Source organism: Vicugna pacos, chromosome 8 (genome assembly GCF_048564905.1).
Source record: "Vicugna pacos chromosome 8, VicPac4, whole genome shotgun sequence".
Lineage (NCBI taxonomy): Eukaryota > Metazoa > Chordata > Mammalia > Artiodactyla > Camelidae > Vicugna > Vicugna pacos.
Window position 1 is genome coordinate 65,335,967 of NC_132994.1, and position 14,304 is coordinate 65,350,270.

Consider the following 14,304-nt stretch of genomic DNA (forward strand, 5'->3'; position numbering starts at 1 on the left):
CATGTTCATTATTTGCTCGAAGCTCTGATGAAGGATAAAGTGGAACTGTCAAATGAGGTTGCTGCTTATTTACTTAGTTTTGCATTTCATTCCTGGGTGGCCTTAAACTTGGATAGAAGAATACTAGAAAGCGGTGTGACTGCTGTTCCGTAAGATATGTGTTTCTCTTAGCTCATAATTCAGCTTAGGTCTTAGGAGTTAACTTTAGTACCTAAAGAAGGATGCTCCTCTGGTGCTCACTCGAGCCTTTTTCTGGCCAGACTGGATGCAGTCACATGTGTTTACTGCTTTTTGTGTGATTATTAATAGTCAATTTTGCATTATTCTAAGTTGTCTCCAGGGATACCATACAATATGGACAGAGTCAAACCTAATGGTAGAATGTTGATTTTAAAACAAGTTGCGGGTCATTTGTATAGTCTCAAAATACATATGAAAAAAGAAACAAAATCTTTCCTTCTGAATCTTTATTCCTATCTCAGCTTCATTTACTGCCTCATTTGTCATCTAAACAGCCTTTGTTCTCTCAGCTTTCAAACATGATTAATTGATGTGGTGCACCATAGCATAAGACAGGGGCTGAATATTTTGTAAGATGAGTCATCTAGTCAACCGCCCATCTTTCTTTCCTTTTATACTTTACAACAAATATGTCTTATGCAGATGGAAGGGCAGTTTGCTTATTTCCCTGTTCTGTATTTTTGTGCCTTTAGCATAACATGTTTCCTTTCCATTAAGCTAGCCAAAAATAATATTGACAAATTCATGAAGCCCTCCATCTGATACTGTTGCAAACTTATGCAAATATACGTAGACAGTTAAGCGAATAGAATAATCAAACAGCCAGACATCAAGAAGAGGAAGGGGGAAGTAACATTAGCTGTCACATCACATTATCTGGACTCAAGTTGAAAGTTACTGAAGTGTTCGAAAATATACCTTTAGAACCAAAGACTTGAATTTAGGTTCTTTTTTTTTTTTCAAGAGGGCAATAATTTGAATAGAGCACAGTGTAATGTTATAGTTGCTGCAGGGAGTTGTGAGCCTTTCTGGGAGTGTTCATTTGCAGCACATGCTACTTAGAATTTTTAAAGATATTCAGTGCCTTTTTGTCATGAATCTTTCCACTGGGACCCGGCCACTCCTGGATGAACTCACAGATTGAGAGTTTCTCAAAATACATAATCAAATTGTTGATCTTAAAAATATATTGTTTTAAAGTCTTGAAAAAAATCAAAGAAGGAAAATAAGGTTAATATTTGGCAAAAATACTCAATTCGAGGAGTTGTCTCTTAAAAAACTCTGATTTCTCTTACAGAGTTTGCTTCCAAAGAAATTCACTTTGCATGTCATAAATCTAAAATTTTTTTCTCTTTATGCCATTTCTCAAATTCCTGATAAATTTCCTTTAAGTGTTAAGTTGTTTTTAACTCATTGGAAATAGAGGTTTGGTTGGTTTTGGTTTTTTTTTTTTTTAAATCCTGTTTAGTGAAGATGGGTTTAATACCATTGTTCCAAACCAAAACCTTAAAATATTAAATCAAATCATAGCTTATAACTTTTCAAGTAGCCAGTGTTGGCTAATCCTGAAAAAGGTGTTAATATTCTTAGATGACCTCTTGCACATTTAACACTTTTGTACCTTCAGTTTGATTTAACTTAGGAGTATCTGCAAGGCCACTGCCATCTAACAGGTTTGGGGGGGACATGCTGGCAAAGGAGGAGCTTTTCAGGCAAATGAATGAGCACAGATGGGCTGACCCTTTTTTCTGTGGGAAGAGACAGCCGAACAGGGACTCAGGCCACCCTGGCTCCACCTCCCAGCTTCTCCCTGCTCCCCTGCCTCCCTCTAGAGCTGCCCCTTCTCCTGGCTGAGGGCAGAGTCTCCTTGCCAATGAGAGCTCGCATTCACTGTATTTGTCAGAACTCTCTTTTGGTTGCAGCTCAACTCAGGTGTAGACCAAAAAGAGGGCCCAATCGACCCAGGGAACGAAAAACGTCTAGGGTTGCCTGGTTTGAGCCATGGTTGTGTTCTGGCTTTCGCTCTCCATTTGTCAGCCCTGGCTCCCTGGAAAGGATGCCTCTGTATCACAGAGTGACCTACTTAAAACGTTAAACTCACTATCCGAGAAGAAGAGGAGCCTATCTTTCCCACCATCTGCCTGCCGGTACAGTGGACCCTTGAGCAACATCAGGGTTGGGGGCTGGCCTTAGTGCAGTGTCAAATCCGCATATAACCTGTAGTGGGCCCTCTGTATCCACAGTTCCACATCAGTGGATTCAACCAACCACGGATCGTGTAGTTCTGTGCTATTTCCTGTTGAAAAATATTCACATGTCAGTGGACCCACACAGTTCAAACCCATGCTATTCAAGGATCAGCTGTATTCAGGGATCCCTTCGTGGCCCGGTTTGTCCCATATCCCCATTCTTACCCATCACTGTGTCCAGCTAGGGGGTGATGCCCACCCTGTGGGCGAGGCAGGGGCAGACCCACCTGTACCGCATGAAGTGCCGCTGAGATACCCAGAAGCCTAGGCCAAGAGTGCTGGTCAGGCAAGACCCCAAAGGCTGCTGCTCACACTGTGCCTGATCTGTAGAGTGAATACATCAAGTGTGTCCCACAGGCCAAAACTACTGTTTAATTACAGGTAGAGTTTGGCAGGTATGAAATACAAAGTTATTTAAAAGCATAACACTCAATTTACAGTAGCTCCTTCTTGCTATGCATTTTCATGTTGAATGGATTCTACCCCATGGGAACTAATTTTCTACTTCAGAAAGAGGTCTCCATACTCACCATGACTAGACAGCACTGGGTTTTTTAAAATAATGTTTTGGCTTAGAATAAACTACGGGAAAAAATGGGTTGGTCCTTAGTCTGTTGCTGGCCCTTCCACAGCATGCATCCTTTTTGTGATGCTTGAGTCCACTGCCCTCACCCCCACCCCCAAACCATGTCCTCCGAAACTTAAGGTTTCTCATCTTATTCCTCAAGAATGTCTGCAGTTGCCCATCTTACTCCTCTCCCATTCAGCTCATTAAAGCAGTGTATATGCAAAGCAGAAACAGGCTCAAAGACAGAAAACAAACTTGCGGTTACCAAAGGGGAAGGGCAAGGGGCGGGGGGAGGGTGATAAATTAGGAATTTGGGATCAGCAGGTACAAACTACTGTATACAAAGTAGATAAACAGCAAGGTCCCATTGTATAGCACAGGGAACTGTATTCAATATCCTGTAATAAGCTATAATGAAAAAGAATATATATATATGTACATATATGTAATATGTATATGTGTGTGTGTATATATATATATGTATGAAACTGAGTCACTATGCTGTACACCAGAAACTAACTCATCATTGTAAGTCAGATATACTTCAATTTGTCTTAAATGTATAAACATTAAAAAAAAGCAGTTTATGTAGGTCTTTGTGGTCCATATTAGTAGGCGTTAAAAACATCAATTTGATTATTATAGAATCAAGTTATATTCGTTGGATCAGTTTAAAATATCACAAATTATTTAACCATTTTTAATCATTTTTTATGTGGATTCGTAAGTAGCAGATACCATTTATTGCGTGATGACACTGGAAATAAGATTGTGTGTGAATATTTAGCGGGTAACATGTATGCACGCATATCTCCACGTGCTGGTAGAGTGAAATCTCGCAAGCCCAGTGACCCAGGCTTGCCATGTGGTTAACTCTTCTCCAGGAGTTGAAATGTGGTGGCCGTTTGCCAGGTTGGCATCACTGGCAACTCGTTTTCTTTCTGCTGATGTCGTGTGGACACCAGCCAGGTGAACCCTCACGTGTCCCATGTATTGCATGTCGATTTCTGGTGCATGGAAGCAGTGAATGCTTACTCTTGATTGCACGTCTGTAACTCAGGAGGACTTGAAAGGAGCATTTGAATAACGAGCTCATTCTCAGGCATGAGGACATAAAAGAGATGAGTAATGCTAATAAACACAAAACACAGTTCCACTTAATTCCATTGGCAAGAGAGGAGACTTTTCGGTAAACAGACTGCAGTAACAGCTAGAATTCAGATCTGGTAACGGGTGCTGTTTCGGTTAAATGAAAAGATGACAAAAGATCGTTTTTGCTAGTCATCCTATCTGCTGCAACAGAGGCACACCTCCCTGACCGCACCAAAGTGAAAAACCACATTGTGATTTTTCAGGGCCCTCATGCTTTTGCCCAGTGACCTCTTAAGAGGAACTTGAGCCAAGATCTTATCGAGGATGGAGATGGAGACACCTCAGGATTCTCCTGTATCATTTTCACTTCTGTTCTTGGACATGATTATTAACGCTACCAGATCTTTCAAATCCTGAGGCATTTCCTCATGGCTCCAAGTAGCTGCTGTGGGTCAGGTTCTTCTTGAACTGAGGATCCAGTTACAACATCCATATGCTTCCCAGCCCGCTCCCTGACCTTCATTCCTTTTCAGTACTTTTTCAGGCTTTTAATGTTTCCATTCACTAATCCCAGGAGACTCTTTCAATATTCTGAGTATTCAGCCCAATTATTTTTTATCAAAAGTTACATACAAATTTCTTAAGCTTGATATAACTTGCATACATTTTTTAACTTAATAGTCATTTATGTACAGCCTGAGAGAGTTATTGACAGCATATCAATGCTAAAAATTTAAGAATTTTCTTAGGTAAGTCAGAACGGTACCACTTACCCCCGCACCTAGCACTGTCAGCAGTGATGCATTTGCAGAAGGCATCATCAGTATCTTTAAGAACAGCATCAGTACTTGTCCCCAGCCTTACTTCTTTGGAACTCTGCTCTGTTTCTTTGAAGCGCTGATCATGGTATCCAGCTTTGATTCCTTTCCTGTGGACTTGTGCCAGTTTGCCTGATTTCATTAAATTTTTGGAAAGGACTAAAACTATGGTATCGTTTTATTGCAGTCCTCACATCAATCATAATTTGGGTCGGTCTTAGTGAAAGATGAGGAATTCAGACCGGGAGGCTGGAGCAGGCGGGCCCAGTGGCAAAGGCGGTAGGGGGCAGGGAGTAATGATTTCATGTTACAACTCCAGTCACCTCTACCTCATGACTTTTTAGCTGTAGCTTCATTCCAAAGTCATGAGGCTCATACCCGAGTATATAAAAACCATACATTTTTTAATTAGGCACTTACCCTCTTATTTTATTCTCTCTCTCTCTTCCCCTCCCCTTTTAATACATTTTCTTCTTTTTTTCCTTTTATTTATTTATTTTTGGAGGGGGGGAGTAATTAGGTTTATTTATTTATTTATGTTTAGAAGAGGTATTGAGTATTGAACCTAGGACCTTGTGCATGCTAAGCACACACACTCTACCACTGAACTATACCCTCCCCTCTTTTTTCCCCTTTTTGATGGGGCCCCCTAACCTTCCAGGTTTATAGCCAGGAAGGGTGAGATATGGTGAAGAACAAGCAGGTTTCTCCCTCCCTCGCTGACTCGGTAGGCCAGATGACTTTTAGGTGCTGGCTGTTCATCGAAAAAACCAAATACCATAAATTCTAGCTTACTCTGTGTTTTTTCCCTTTACTGCTCCTCACCCTTGACCAAAATTTCCATTATATTGTTTTCCTTTTGCAATCCTTTCCCCTGAATTTATAACTTTCTCATCTTAGGAAAGTGACCCTATCTTCCCATTATGAGCTAAACCACTTGGCTATAGCAACGTCCTTTCTGCAGCAGCTTGAGTGTTTCTTCTGTACGCGTGTCCGTGGTTCTGTTTAACCTCCTGTCCAGGGATCACTTTCCCCTTTGAGGTCCCTATGGGGACCCTCTCGTCTCAGAGCCCATCAGGGCCTTTGGTGCCATTTGCCTGTCAGTCCCGCGTGACAAAGGGCCAGGTCTAAAAGGACGTCAGCAAGTGCTAGGTCAGCCCACTGCCATTTCAGAGTTGTCAGATCACTGGTCCCTCAGCAGGTCCCACCCACACACTGAGCATGCCACAGAACACTACCTCGGATATTCATGATCCACGGAGGACCTGGTTAGTCAGTCGGAGTTCATCCTCTCACCCTTCAGATGACCGATCGTAGGCTCACCACCTCCAGCCCAAGTGGAACGGAGGTTTCGCCCTGTGGTGCATATACCGTGTCGTAGCCCTAACAAGAAGTCAGGTGTTTTCCCAATCCAGAAAAGTTACATTCAAGTAAAATGTTTCTCTAGAATCTAGAAATTAGGTGTTACGAATTTTATTCTGCAAATGAGAACTCTATGAATTAACATCTCTGAAGTAGATTCTAGGTAAAAAATGCTATAAATTAACATCCTACCACAGACATTTAAATCTTTAAAAATGAGAATGACTCTCTGCCAGTGGTCTCCTAAACCACTTAGAATATACCAGGCTAGTGCTCTTGACCTTTCACTTTGGGAAAATGTGTGTGTCATTGGATGGGTAACCTAGATTCAGACACCATCACCTGCCTCTGTCTTTCAGTTGACACCTGCACTCAGCTAGTTATAAAATGTTTTTTGTGTCTTTAGGGAAAGTGAAAGAATACTCATGGTCAAGTTCTTCATCTCTCTTGCTATTTTATTAAATGCTTTTGTCTGTGACATTGTCTTTCAGAACAGAGCTCAGCGAACACTTTCTGTAAAGGGTCAGGTAGTATCTTAGGTGTGACAGCCCACACAGTCTCTTGTCAACGACTCAACGCCGCTGTTCAAAACCTTTTATAGCACAAAAGTGAGCTCAGGCAGTAGACAAATGAGTGTTGCAGTGTTCCAATAAAACTTTATTATAAAACTAGACAGCTGGTCTGATAGGGTGTGTGGGCCATAGTTTTCCAACCTGTGATTTAGAAGAAAAGAGAGGCCCGTGAAATTTCATGTTTGGGTAATAAGCACCCAAAACTGTCTCAGGCCCCCCTTCCCTCTTTCCCATTGGGAACTGGTTTGGGCTTCCCGGTGTCCTTGAGTACTGGTGGGAATGAATGGAAAGGGCCAAGACACCATTCCCGGAGGCAGATAGCCAGCCCTATTCTTTTCCCTCGTGGAAATCCCCATGGGCTGCCGGAGGGGAAGCAGCTGGTCTGGGAGCTCCCAGCCAGCCCCTGTTTATTGACGGAATTCAAATACCGGCTCTAGGTCACTCTGCCTCCACTCTGAAATGTAACAGCCTATGAAATAGATGTTGTTTGTAGACTTGCCACATCTAGTAGACATCTGTGCTTGAAATTAAATTTTCACATAAGCATCAGATTTGCTCTTGGCTTGTAGAAAATTACATCGTGATCGGTAGAATGGTCGTGGGAGGCGAGGATAGAAGGTGGAGGAAGTAACACTTGAAAAGTGAGGTTTCATTCAAAATGGGAGACAGGTGGCACGGATAGAACTGTCTGCTGTTGTAAAGTGCATCCACATCGGGACTGTCTGTTATTTATGTACAAGTATATGAAAAATTCAGGTCTTATTGGCTGGGTTTCTGTGGGAACATAGCTAATGGGCTGATGGTATCGCTCTCCTTCAGCATGCTAGAGAATTACTCAGACGCTTGTCAGATGCCTGAGCCATGTATTTATTTGAAAATGTGCCATCACGGGAAGCGTTTGTTCACCAAGGTCACTGGGAGGGCAGCAGGGGGAGGCACACTGAACCTCAGATGGTTCTTGCTGCTTGTGTCAGTAGCAACACAATAAAGTGAGGAGCTGACCTGCCAAAAGAAGAAAAGTTCAGGAAAAAAATTGTCCTGTTTTGATTGAGAAAAGCAGATAGCTGAGCAGCAACTGAAGAATCCTCTTTTTTTTAATCCCTGTTTTTCAGTTTATAAACATAAACATAAAATGTGCATTACCTTATTCCTGGTCATTTCTACAGTTTTCTTTCTAAAAACTGGACATATTACATTAATCTACATCTTAAGGATAAATTTTCTCATGTCTCCTTTTGACAATTGCAAGCCTTCTCTCCCCACCCCACCCTTCCCCGCCCTGTAAAAAAATCCTGTGTTTATTTCACATGTTTATAAATAAATGAAATTTTGGCTCTTAGTTTAAGAAAGTGATTTAGTTTAGTGAGTTTTAGCACATTGTTTTATGCCATTAGACCTCATTTATTAATATAATTTTATTTGGGGGCTACTTGTCTTAAAATCAGATTCTGTCATTGAATGTAATAATATGTTTCTAATAATCTTACTCTTTAATTAGATACAGTGAGTGGGGTTATAATCTTTAAAACCCCCATCAGCCTATAAAGTTCATATTCACATTTATAAGACAATAATATTTCACCCAATGATATATAACATTCTTAAAAGTAAATTGCATTCTACTGAAGATGGAATAACAGGGACCAGACTTACCCTCTTATTTTAAGCAGCAACAACAAAAAAACTAGACAAAGTACATGAAAAAAAAATCACTCAAGACATTGGACATCAGGCAGCAGAGGATATTGATCCTGAGAAACAGGAAACAAAGTGAGCCCTGCAATTGCCCTAGCGTACTGCCTGGAAAAAGAGTGTAGGCTGCCTTGTAGGGAGAGGGAACCCAGACAGAGCTCAGCTGTCTCTGAGTTGGAGACATGGAACTGGGGGCTCAGGGGAACCAAGGCAGCTATGGTTTGCAAAGTACCTGAAAGGTAAGAGCTACATAGGGAAAGAGCGCCCTGAGGGTCTACAGAGGGTCCTCCTTGAGTATTTGTGTGGGTGTTGATCAATGTGTGCATATGAAGAATCTACTAGAAGCCAAGGCAAGGATAACCCAAAAGAATTAGAGGAAACAGTGCACAGCTCCCACACAAGGCCAAGAAGGTCTTGCCTCAGTAGTAGGGGGAAAATTAATCCTAGACTAAACACAGCTCTGGTCTCACTCAACAAAGCTTTAAAAGAAAAGTCCAACAGATTGTTTCCAAGTCACTAAACTATATCCCAGGGCAAAATACAAAAATACTTATAAAAATAGAAAAATATTCAGTACTCCAAAAAAGCTAAGATGTCTGATATCCAATCCAAAATTAGCTAGCAAGCAAGCAAACAAGTAGGAAAATACAACCTGTAATGAAAAAATCCATCAAAACTAACACTTCAGTGACACAGATGATAGAATTTGTAGACAAGAGACATTAAAACAGTTATGACAGGTTTTTTATGTTCTAGAGTCTAGAGGAAAATTTAACGTATTAAGTAGAGACAAAGAAGATATTAAGACATCAGACTTCCACAGATGAAAACTACAGTGTCTGAGATGAAAAGTACTCTGATTAATGGCAGATTAGAAGTCAAAAAAGAAATGATTAGTTAACTTGAAGACATAACAATGTAAACTGTCCAAGATGAAACAGGAAAAGGCTGAAAAAAGTTGAAAAGAGCAATCAGGAGGTAGAGTCCCAAAAGAGAGAAAAGAGAGAATTAAAAATATTTTAAGAAATAGTGGCCAAATTTTCTTCTAATTTTATGAAAACTGTAAACCCACAGATTCAAGAAGCTTCAGTGAATCCCAAGTACAAGAAAAGTGAAGAAAATTAGAGCAAGGCACATCTTAATAAATTTGCTTAAAATCAATGATAAAGAGAAAATATTAAATATAAGCAGAGGATAAAAGACATTATGTACAGACAAAGATAAATTGACAGCTGATTTCTTGTCAGAAACAGTGCAAACTGGAAGACAGTGGGGCAACATCTTTAAAGTACTGGAAGAAAATATTAACTTAGAATTCTCTATCCACTTAAAATGTTGTTCAAAAATTAAAAATAAAATAAGTAATTTTTTTAGATAAGCAAAAGCTGAAAGAATTTATCATTAGCCAACCTGAGGTATAAGAAATGGTCAAAGAAGTCCTTCAGGCAGAATGAAAATGACACCAGACAGAAACCTGGATCTACTCAAAGGAACGAAGAGTACCATGAAATGGCAACCACATGGGAAAACATAAAGACTTGTGTTCTTACTATTCAAGTCTCTCAGAAAGATATATGGCTGTATAAAGCAAAAATAATAGAAACGTAGTGTGAAGTCTCTAAAATACATGGAAACAAGATATATGACAGCAATAGCTCAAAGTCTAAGAGGAAAGAAATGGCCCTATACTTTTTTTTTTTTTTTAGATTCTTACCTTGTGTGTGAAGTAGTGTAATACCACTTGAAGATAGACTGAACAGTTAACTGTGTGCATCATACACACTAAGAAAACCACTAAAATAACACCAGGAGTTGTAGTTAATAAACCAATGAAGAAATAAAATGAAATCATTAAAGATACTCTATCCAAAGCTGAAAAAGAGGGAAAAAGGAACAAAGAATAGGTAAGACGGAAAGAAAAAGAATAACAAGACAGTAGGTTTAAACCTGACCAGTATCATTAATCACATTACATGTAAATGGTCTAAATGCCTACATTAAAAGACGAAGATTGTCAGATTGTTTAAAAATGCAAAATCTAACTATATACTGCCAAAAAGAAACTCATTTTAAATGTCAAGACATAAGTAGGTTAAACGACCAGGGCTGGAAAAATGCTAATACCGATCAAAAGAAAGCTGGATTGGTGTCAAAACAGAAGTAGAACAAACAATATCAACAAGGATAAAGAGAGTTGTTTCAAATTTATAAAGAGGTCATTTCATCAACAGGACATAACAATCCTCAGTGTTTATGCAGCTAATAACAAACCTTTCACATAGATGAAGGAAAGCTATGAGGAAAAGTAGACACAAATATAGTAAGAGATTTTAAAACTCCTCCAGAACAAGTAAACAAAGTTAATAACGATATTAGAAGTCTTGAACAACACTATAATCCAACTTGATGTAATTGGATTAAAAGAGCACTACCTAACGACAGCAGAATGCACCCTCTTTTCAAATGCAGAGTATTTGCCAAACGGACCGTATCCTAGGCCACAGATTAATTCTCAGTAAACGTCAAAGGATTCAAGTCACACAAAATATGTTCTTTAACCACAGTGGAATTAAATTCGAGATCAAAACTGAAAGACACCTGGAAAAACCCCAAGTATTTGGAAACTAAATAAGCTAAAGAGAGGGAGAAAACATTTGCAGATCATCTGTCTGATGAGGAATTGTATATGGGTGATAAACACATGAAAATATGTTTATCATCATTAGTCATTAGGAAAATGCAAATTAAAACCACAGTGGGACACTACTACATACCTATTAAAGTATCTAAAATTGAAAAGACTGACTATACCAAATGTTGGCGAGGATGTGAAGACAACGGGAACTCTTATCAGTGCTGGTAGGATATATGATAGTGCAACCCCTTTAGGAAACAATTTGGTAGTTTCTTTAAAGGCTAAACATGTACCTACCATATGACCAAGCCGTTCCATTCCTAAGTACTGACTCAAGAGGAATGGAGCGTGTCCACGTAGCAGTCTGTACGTGAATGTGCGCAGCAACTTGTTTTGTAACAGCACACAATAAACTTTACACTTGAACATGTGCAGTTTATTGTACGCCAGGCTGCTAAATAATGCAGTCTGTTTAAATAAAATTGCCAAAAGTAGATAAAAAATTGTTTAAAAGAAAGATAAGTGCATTATTTTTTTTTCTATGCTGCATAACAAATGACCACAAATTTAGCAGCTTTAAGGCAGCATGTTTGTTATCTCACAGTTGGCCTCAGGTCAGGAGTCCAAACGCAGCTTCACTAAGTTGCCTGCTTCCAGCCGCAGTAATGCGGTCACCTGGGGCTGTGGTCTTATAGGAGGCTGAGGATCCTCTTCCAAGCTCCCAGGGTTGTTGGCAGATTTTAGTTCCTTGCAGATGTGGAACTGAGGGCCCAGCCTTTTGCTGGCTGTCAGCTGGAAGCTACTGTTAAGTCTTAGAGGCTACTTGTGGTTTTTACCACGTGGCTTTCTTAGGCCCTGTCGTAACATGGTAGTTTACCAAAAAGCCAGCATCGGGGAAAGTTGAGTCTGCTAAAACAGAGGGACCCCATCACCTTTGCCGTGTTCTCCTGGTTAGAAGTAAATCACAGGTCTCACCTGCGCTCCAGGAGAGAACATTACAGGGAGTCACCCTAGTGTATATCCACCCCACTCTCATACAGCAAACGGAAGCAGAGACAGTAGAAGGGACTCGCCAGGATCGAAGCAAAGGGAGATCGTACTACACAGCCTGTCAAGTCTACAGGATGAAGGGCGCCAGCAGCGTGGCTGCAAGAACTCATCTCATGCGTGGGCATCCGAAGGGATGACCTGGGCTGTCAGCATGCATTAGTGCATGAATGATGGGCATATAGAAAGCTAAGCTAATGAAGATGCAAGACAGTTATTCACTCTGAGAGAAACAGGAGTTGTACAAGAATGGGAATGCAGTCATAACATGTATGATGGCCCTACTGTGAATAATATTTACATGTTCTAGTAAATCCTGATCTGACCGAAGGTAATGATAGCTTTATATTTGAGCGCTGGAAAGTGGAGGTGGGGGAGCACGGATAATAGGATGTAAAGGAGCTAAAGCCTCATCTTCTGTATTAGAAAGCCAACAGATAACATCTGAGGTTGCAAATCAAGAAAGCGGTGCTGATAAAAAAGAAAAAGCCGAGAATTGATAGTGGTTGCCTCTGAGGAGTTGGAATACAGTTGGAGTGGGGCAGCGGTGGACGGGGAACTATCATTTTTTTATAGTCTGCCTTGAGGAACAACATGACCTTTTAAGCCACGTCCATGATTTACTTCGATAAAAATTAAATTTACGAAAAAGGAATCCATCATCTTGTTCTCCTGGTGTTTCTCCTTGTTTTTCATACATGCTGTGTGTTCGTGAGAAACAAAGAGAGAAAGGTGCATGATTTGTGAATGATTTAAAGATTGTTGGCCCGCAGTGATTTTTCTGAAACCACTGCCTTAATCCAGAGGAAGCAGGTCTGGCGGTTGCAGGGTCCCTACCGTGTTGGGGAAGCCACGTGAGGAGGGAGACACCCAGGAGGGGCTTCGAGGGAGGGGCAGCAGGTGTGTACTTCGCAGGCAGGCTCTGCGCCCACGAACTCCTTTAATTATCGTCTGCCCTTGTGATGAGAAAGTGTTCTGTTTGGAGGAGCCTTTACACGTAGGACTAGTTAGGACTCTTTCAGTCCAGAAACTGGAGAAAGGTAAAGTAGGGAAACACTTTTTTTTGTATGTTTGTGGGTATTCATGAAAGTCTGCAGAGGGAAGGAAGTACCCCCACAAGTATGATGCGTCGCTAGGCCTGCTGTGATAAAGTACCACGGACAGGATGGCTCAAATGACAGAAGTTTATTTTCTCCAAGGTCTGGAGACCAGAAGTCCAAGACCAAGGTGTCAGCAGGGCTGGTTTCTCCAGAGATGTAGCTCTTTAAGGCCTTATCTCCAAATAGTCATGACTGAGGTTGGAGCTTGAACATATGGTTGGGTCGGGGGGATCCAGTCCATAACCTACCGTAAATCACTTCTAGACCCAGTCTGAGGTCCTGAGCATTCAACTGGGATCTGGTCTCAACCACCTAAAAGCAAAATAGAAAGAGAAAAAACAAAGAGATGGCAGAACAGTGGGGGCCTCTGGTATAGTTAACTTCGGTGGCAGAGTGGTCATGAATTCTTCCTAACTCAGCTTCCTCATCAAGCCTTAGCCAGCCAAGTGGCCGTTAGTGAACATTCCATGAGGCAGCTCCCCCGCCCCTCCCCCTGCTCCCAGGCTCTCTCAGACCACTCACTCCTTTGCCTCTGTCCCACGAGAACCATAAAGGGGACATTAAAATAACGGATACAATTTCCCTCCATCTTGTTATATTTTCCTGCCGCAGCAGCTTATTATCTGGGGAAGAGCCTTGCAGGGGTCAGAAGGGGGCGGGGGGAGGGGGAAAAGCAAAGGGAAATGCTAAATTACAGGGCAGCTATGTCTTCAAGCACAAGCTCCTTGGAGAAAAAGACCAGCTCAGCGAAGAAAGCCAGCTTTCCATCCCCCATGCCTTCCTCCTCCTCCTCTTCCCTGCCCCTCTGTCTTCTCTCTTAAAAGGGTTACAGAATAATGATTTAATTGCCAGTAGGACCTTGGGATAAAACACATGCCCAGAACATCACAGTTAATTTTCCAAACATGAGCTTCTCAGAAACCAGAATTTGATTACTTGAAACTGAGTTTCCAAACAATGAAACATTTAATTGCTTTGTTTTGCCAAAGCTGGCGGAGTGTCTCCTGGCATTCCACCTGTCCATCGAAAGGCTGGTGGATGAACACACTGCCAGGTTTGTGTGAAGACCTGAATTCGTGCCTCTGCCCTTCAGAGCATCTTCTTTGGTCAACACAGAGAGTGATCTTTTCTTTTCCTAGAGACTGAAC

At 41.1% G+C, this 14,304-nt stretch overlaps 1 protein-coding gene and 1 long non-coding RNA gene across 3 annotated transcripts in view; one reads left to right on the top strand and one right to left on the bottom strand.

Annotated features, from left to right (window-relative positions):
• The window catches only part of MTHFD1L (methylenetetrahydrofolate dehydrogenase (NADP+ dependent) 1 like), a 167,516-nt gene that overhangs the window by 136,970 nt on the left and 16,242 nt on the right, over positions 1-14,304 (top strand). The window lies entirely within an intron of this gene.
• LOC140697910 (uncharacterized) lies at positions 7,534-13,589 on the bottom strand. Its single transcript, XR_012075290.1, has 2 exons — positions 13,405-13,589; positions 7,534-7,684 (listed from the first exon to the last, which is right to left on the bottom strand). It is a non-coding gene; the product is annotated as an uncharacterized lncRNA (long non-coding RNA).